The sequence below is a fragment of the Fistularia commersonii genome, chromosome 15 (genome assembly GCF_037954325.1).
Source record: "Fistularia commersonii isolate RoL2024-O1a breed Wild chromosome 15, RoL_Fcom_v1.0, whole genome shotgun sequence".
Lineage (NCBI taxonomy): Eukaryota > Metazoa > Chordata > Actinopteri > Syngnathiformes > Fistulariidae > Fistularia > Fistularia commersonii.
This window is the reverse complement of record NC_141298.1, coordinates 11,704,226-11,711,728: the sequence shown is the minus strand read 5'-3', so window position 1 is coordinate 11,711,728 and position 7,503 is coordinate 11,704,226.

Here is a 7,503-nt window from a genome sequence, read left to right as displayed (position 1 = left end):
GGTTCTCGACTTGGCTGGTCTTTGTGCAAAAATTGATTTCTTTAAAAAAAAAAAAAAAGTTGGTATCGTGACTCCGGACAAGATCTTCGGACACGTTTCCGACTTCGGGGATTTCCGCTGATTTATCCTCTTTTTGTCAATAACGGCACAGAGTTATAGCTGTTGATCCGTAGTGATAAGGACCTCCGCGGTGCAGCCAGAAGGTCCTCGGTTGGATTACCACAGGGTTCCTTCCTGTGTGGAGTCTCCATGTTCTCCACGTGTCCATGAGGTTCCTCAGGGTTCTCCAGGATCCTCCTACAAGTCCAAACACATGCAGGAGCGTCACTGGAGACTCTAAATGATCTAGACGTGTGAATGAGAGGATGAATGGTTGCTTGTCTCTATATGATGTGTTAATGAATGAGTGAATATCTCTGTGATCTGTGAATGAGAGGATGAATTATATATCTCTGTATGATGTACCAATGAGAGGGTGAATAGTCTGTCTGTATCACATTCAAATGAAAGCATGAATGTTAAACATTTCTATATGAGGTGTGAATGAAAGGGTTAATGGTTGCGCGTCTATTTTACATATGAATGAAAGATTGCATGTTTCTATGTAAATTAATGAATGAATGTGTCTATGTGTTGATTAAATGACAGGATGAATTGTTGCTATAATGTGAATGAACGGGTGAATTGTACGTGTCTATATTACATGTGAATGAGTGAACGGTTGTATGTTGTACCAATGAAAGAGTGTATAATTGTCTGTGTGACCTGTGAATGAAAGGATGAATGTTGATCATCTCTATTTGAAATGTGAAAGAGTGAATGGTTGTGTGTCTCCATGACGTATGAATGACAGAGTGAATGACTGCATGCTTCTCTATATGGAAATGAATGAGTGACTGCATCTATATGATGAGTGAATGAGATCATGAATGGTTACATGTTTCTTAATGATGCACCAATGAGAGGGTGAATGTCTATTTGACATTCCAATGAAAGGATGAATGTTGAACATCTCTATATGATGGGTGAATGAAAAGGTGATTGCACGTTTCTACATGATATGTAAATGAATGTGTGAATGAGAGGATGATGATTGCATGCAACTATAGGATGTATGAATGAGTGAATGGTCGTACATCTCTTTATGATCTGTGAATGAATGATTGAGTAGTTGCATGTCTCTATATGTTGTGTAAATGAATAAATGAATGTCCCTGTATGACGTGTGAATGAGAGGGTGAATGGTTGTATGTCTCTCTAATAACGTGTAATAGAGCGCTCACCACTTCATTCACCCATCCATTCACAAGTCGGGTAAATATTTCTGCTGCAGCTTCAACAATTCCAGTGTTGGCGGTGAAATAAGCGGAGGTCCCTGAACGCACCAAACTCCCAAATCCATAAACTCCGGCGAATCCCTTGCCGACGACTCGGCGCCATCCCGGCGCTCGGCGGAATACGGCAACGTGATCCCGCACCCTCCCGCCGAGGCCGCCCGGCCCCTCATTTGCATTTTAATCAGCAAACGCGAGGCAAATAAATGAAGAAAGGAGCTACGGGACTATTATGGGCTGTCGGGGAGACATAAGACCCGACGCTGGGACTTTAAATAAGAATCAAATGACTTTCCGGAATCTCTGGAAAACAAGAAATCGACTGGATTCGGCCGTTAATTCCACAATTCAACCCCGAGGCGACGAGAACCAATCAGGGCGATGGAATTCATGCGCTCATTGACGGGGAATGAGTGGGATCTGAAGGTGCGAGAGGTAAAATCTTGATATCCTGGAGGTTCCACCGATCCATCAGCAACAAGAGGAGGGAAAAGGAGGGGCATGGCGGGGGCTGGGGAGGAAAATGTAGGTCAAGAAGGGGGGTGTTTGCTCCCGCCCGCCGCGCCCCCGGCCCCGTGTTAATTTTACATCTTAATTCACCGAAGCGCAGATTGAAGTCGGGCTCTTCCATGTGTTTCCGTCTCTAAATAGTTCTTCGTAAAGTGACTCCCACCGATGGCGCGGAGCGAACCATTTTAGAGCAGACGATGAGGCTAAAATAAGGGCAAAATCATTCGCTAACCCCTTTTTAGGCAAAAGCAGGAAATGAACAGTTTTCTAACCCATTCGAACAATAACAAAGAATGAACCATTATCAAGCACCGTCAACAAACGCATGGGCCAAACCATTTTCCAACCTCTTTTAGACAAAAGTAAATAGTGAACCATTTTATTAGAGCCAAAGAGAGGAAAACACGTGCCGAACCACTTTCTAACCCCGTCTTAGGCAATCGCACGGAATGAACCATTTTCAAACCTGTCATAGCAACAACAAGGACTGAACCATTATCAAACCAATGTGGAGAAAAACACAGAACCAACCAGTTTCAGATCCCATTTTAGACAAGACATGGAATGAACCATTTTCCCACCTCTTACAGGCAAACACGGAACGAACCATTTTCAAAGCAGTTAGAACAAAAACACAGACTGAGCCAGTTTCAGACCCCATTTTAGACAAAAAATTATCCGAACCATTTTCAAACCTCTTTTAGACAAACGCACGGATTGAACCATTTTTATAACAGCCGATGAAGAGAAAACACAGTCCATTTTTTAACTCCATTTTAGGCAAAAGCATGGAATGAACCATTCTCTAATCAATTTGAGCAATAAAAATGACTGTACCATTATCAAATCCATGTGGACAAGCACATGGACCGAACCATTTTCCGACCTCTTTGAGACAAAAGCACAGAGCAAACCATATTAAGAGGTGATGAGAAGAAGACACAGGCCGAAACGTTTTATAAACCCGTTTTAGACAAAAACACTGAACGAACCCTTTTAAAAACCATTTGAAGAATAGTAAGGGCACGGTCAGGAACACCGTCAGAGGAACCATTGTGAAAACCTGTGGAGACAAAATCATGGACCGAACCATTCTCTAACCCCACTTTGGACCAAAACACTGAGCAAAGCATTTTCAAAACAGCTGAGACAAAAATATGGACCAAACCATTTTTTGACAAAGCACAGAATGAACCATTTTCATACACATTCAAACAAAAACAAGGACTGTACCATTACCAATCCTGTATAGACAAAATTATGGACCCACCCAATTTCAGGCTCACGCATGTATGTATAGATGGATGGATGGATGGATGGATGGTGGAGAGATCAATGAATGATAAATATATGATGGATGGATGAGTAAGTGATGCATAGAGGGGAGATGGATGAACGACTGATGGATTGATAGTGGGCAGCTGAATGAATGAATGAATGAATTGCACATATATGCACACTATATGTACATACTCACTTGCAAACACACACATGTATATATACATATTTACAGGCAAACTAAATATAAAGTGAACAATGGGTACATATATATCATGTAAATGTATGAAATATGTATATATTTGTATATATTCAATAGATAAATGTGTATATGTATGTATATATTTACACACATTTATATATATATATATATTATACATACATACACAGACATATGAATACAAAAAACTATATATATGCATGAGTGGATAATGCTTTTATATATGTAACATATATATATATATATACACACACACACACACATATACACATTGACATATTGAATATAGTGTATATACACTCTACATATATATACATACGCTTACACACACACACGTTTACAAAAACATATATACACAGTGGATGATAGTATATATATATATATATAAAACTGTATGTATACACATACATGCAATTTTATATCAACATAAATTTGGACAACTGTTTTTTTCGCATCCAAATACACCAATCACAGATATTGATGTGCTTACCAATACATATAAGTGATCGCATACAAATATATCGCACACATGCATATTATACTACATGTACAAGTTTTATATATATATATATATATAAAACTTGAACACGTGTCCGTCCGACTGACGGACACGTGTTCCATTATATATATATATATACACATACATACATATATATATACACATATATATATATACACATACATACAGACATATGTGTCAATACAGTAGCTGTATATACGGGTGTTTTATATATATGCTGATTTTTAGTTGTGTGTGTGTCTTTATAGACATATATATACGTATATATTCGTGTGTTTGTGTGTGTGTTCTGATCAGCGTTCTGAACGAGAGCTCGTTCCTCCCATTCCGCCTCTCTGAGTCATTAACCCCGCTGCTCGACGGCAACCATGACGGCGGCCTCGGCGTGACACAGACGCTCACACACACACACACACACACACATGCACGCACAGACACACACGCATGCTGACTGACGGACACGTGTTCCACTTTCCGCCGTCAGACTAATGGAACATACCTTCTGCTATCCAAACAAACGGGCGCTCGCACCCCCTCGCCGCTTCCTGTCTCGCAGCCCTGTTTCCTTGGCAACCGCGGCGGATGAATCGAGAGGGGCGACGGACGCCCTCCAGAGAGCCAATCCTCTCTCATCCAAACTTTGTCTCACTTTGGGGAGGGGAGTGTGTGTATGATGTGTGTGGGTGTGTGTGTGTGAGGGGCGGGGGGGTCATGTGACACCTGTTCCCATGACAACCAGGTTGTAGGGCAGGCTAGATGGATCTTTGATGGGGGTGCGGGGGGGGGGGGGGGGGGTTGCCGGCGGCGCCCGCCAGCTACCTTGGAATCAAGGAGGAGAGGAATCAGACGTCTGAGTGCATCATGTGCTTAAGAGGGGAGAAATAAATCAACACACACACACACACACACACACTAACACACACACACATTTGTCAGAAAAACTGCATGCACATGCTATAGTATATTATATAGGATATAGTAGCTCGTCCTCATACATAGGGTATGAAAGGGATAAAAAAATATATATTTTCCAAGCATATTAACACACACACACACACACACACACACAGGTATAAATATACATGTAGCGTGTGTGATGTGTGTTTTCAGTGTGTATCAAATGGTACATCTCCAATCCGTGCATGCCTGATGCTGGCAACTGGTGCCACCAGGGATGTGTGCGGCATTATTACTATTGTTATTATTGCCGTTTGTTGTTGTGTTATTATTATTGTTATTATTATTATTGTTATTATCATGATTATTATTATCATTGTGATTATTATTACTGTTGTTATAATAATAATTATCATCATTTGTATTTGTATCACTATTATTATCATTATTAACGTTATTACTATTACCATTTTAGTTATTTTTGGTATCATTATTATTATTATTGTTGTTGTTGTTATCATTATAATGATATGATTTGGCTGTGGAGGGAGTAGCCCGGAGGCGAAGACGGCGGGAACGTATGTCGTCAGGATGCGCCGTCCTCGGCTCCCCGCCCAGCATTAATCAGCGGCGGGTGAGCCGCCGCGCTGGTTTCGCTTTGCCAGCCGGTGGCCTTAAAGCCTTAAAGGTCTCGGGCTCCTCGATAAGCGCTTGGCCTTTCCGAGCCTTTGAGCCGCCGCAAACAAAGAGGCGGCGCCGAACCTCCCGGCCGAGGTAAATGCCTGACTTTTCCGGGCCTTTTAGGCAGCACAAAGCCGCTGGATGGCGTCCATCAGATAAGCGCTTCCCCCTCGGGCGTCCTTTCAATAAAATATGTGACGGCCGACAAATTGGCTTTAGGCGCCTGTCGGGACGCCGAAAGGCCAGTCATTTTTTCTGCCACGTCTCCGGGCGCCGGTATTTTCGGCGTTGAATCACATGCCAGCAGAAACGAGGGGTTGGGGGAAGGGGATTGGTGGCCACTGGGTGGCAGCAGCGAACGGGCATCAGGAGGAATATTTACTGATCTGACCATGTGACTTTACAGGATCACGATACAGCGCTTGTCATGATCCTGAATCTTTTACAATACAGTGGTATTACAATATAAGACTTATCATGATACCGCATATATCATGGTAGTCGCAAAATACAAGGCTTATCGGCATACTTTAAGTGTCACAATAAAGTATTAGCAAAATACAAGACTTATCATGACCCTGTATGTGTCACGATAAGTGACAGCATAAGTACTGCATATATCACGATAGAGTAGTGGCATTTTTTACTTCTTATTATGTCACGATACTTATGAGACTGCGTTTGTCATGATAGAGCATGTACCACAATGCAGTACTTTCCATGATAGAGAATGTTCTATCATGGAGTACTTATCACGATTGGGCGTGTATTGTGATGTGGTACCTTGTACGATACGGTAGTACCAAAATACAGGGCTTATCATGATACTGTAAATATCACGATAGAGTCGTAGCAAAATATAAGACTCATTATTATACTGTACATATCACAAAGTGTACTAGCATATTATACTTCTTATTATGTCACAATACTTATGAGACTGCATTTATCATAATACAGCATGCATCACAATGCAGTACTTTGTTCTATCATGCAGTACTCATCACAATATGGTATGCATTGTGATGGTATATGCATTACAATAAGGTAGTGTCACAATACATACTTATCACGATACTGTATATATAACGATAGAGTAATATCAGAACACAAGACTTATTGCGATACCGTAAAAATCACAATAGAGTAGTAGCAAAATACAAGAGTAATCATGATTCCGTATATATCACAATAGAGTAGTAGCATATTACTAGCATATTAGCATATTATTTCTTATTATGACACAATACTGCGTTTGTCACGATACAGCATGTATGGGCATGCAGTATTTTCCACAATATAGCATATTCCGTAATGAAGTACCTATCACGATAGGGTGTGTATTGCTATACAGTACTTGTATACAGTACTTGTATAAATGTGACATGTCAATACAATATGCCATACAACATTGTATCTATCAAGACTCAGTGCACATCACGATACAGTATGTGCCACAACATAGTTCTTATCATGATAATAGCAGGTATGTATTAAAATACAGTACTTATCGTGAAACAGTATGTATCATGATACAGTATGTATCACAATAAAGTACTTCTCACCATGCGGGATGTGTAAATAGTACGCGCATTGTGTTTCGCGACAAAGTACCAATCGCAGCACAGTAGTGTCACAATATAATACTATTGTAATGACACAATGTTATGTGATAATGCATTGACATGTTAGGGTGGCGTCCATATTGGCAGGCGCGGGTACAAGTACACTTTGGTATTGCTAGTACTGCACGGTAGTACTTGGGATAAAAGTAAATAATGGCGAATCGTGATAATTCTAACCAATATCACGATGCTCTGGGAACATCGGAAAGACGTTCAGTGATGCGGCACAGCTGTGGGATTGGTCCTCGTGCTAACAAACGCCATGAAGAAGAAGAAGAAGAAGAGGAAGAAGATAGCGGACACCATGAAAACCAAGGACGACGAACTGAATCCTCGGGGTTGAATGTCCCGGCGGCGGTGCTCGACCCCCGGCGTGGAGCGGCGGCGCCTCTGGCCGGTTTATCAAGCGGCGCGTCGGAGCCGTCAGATGCCATGACC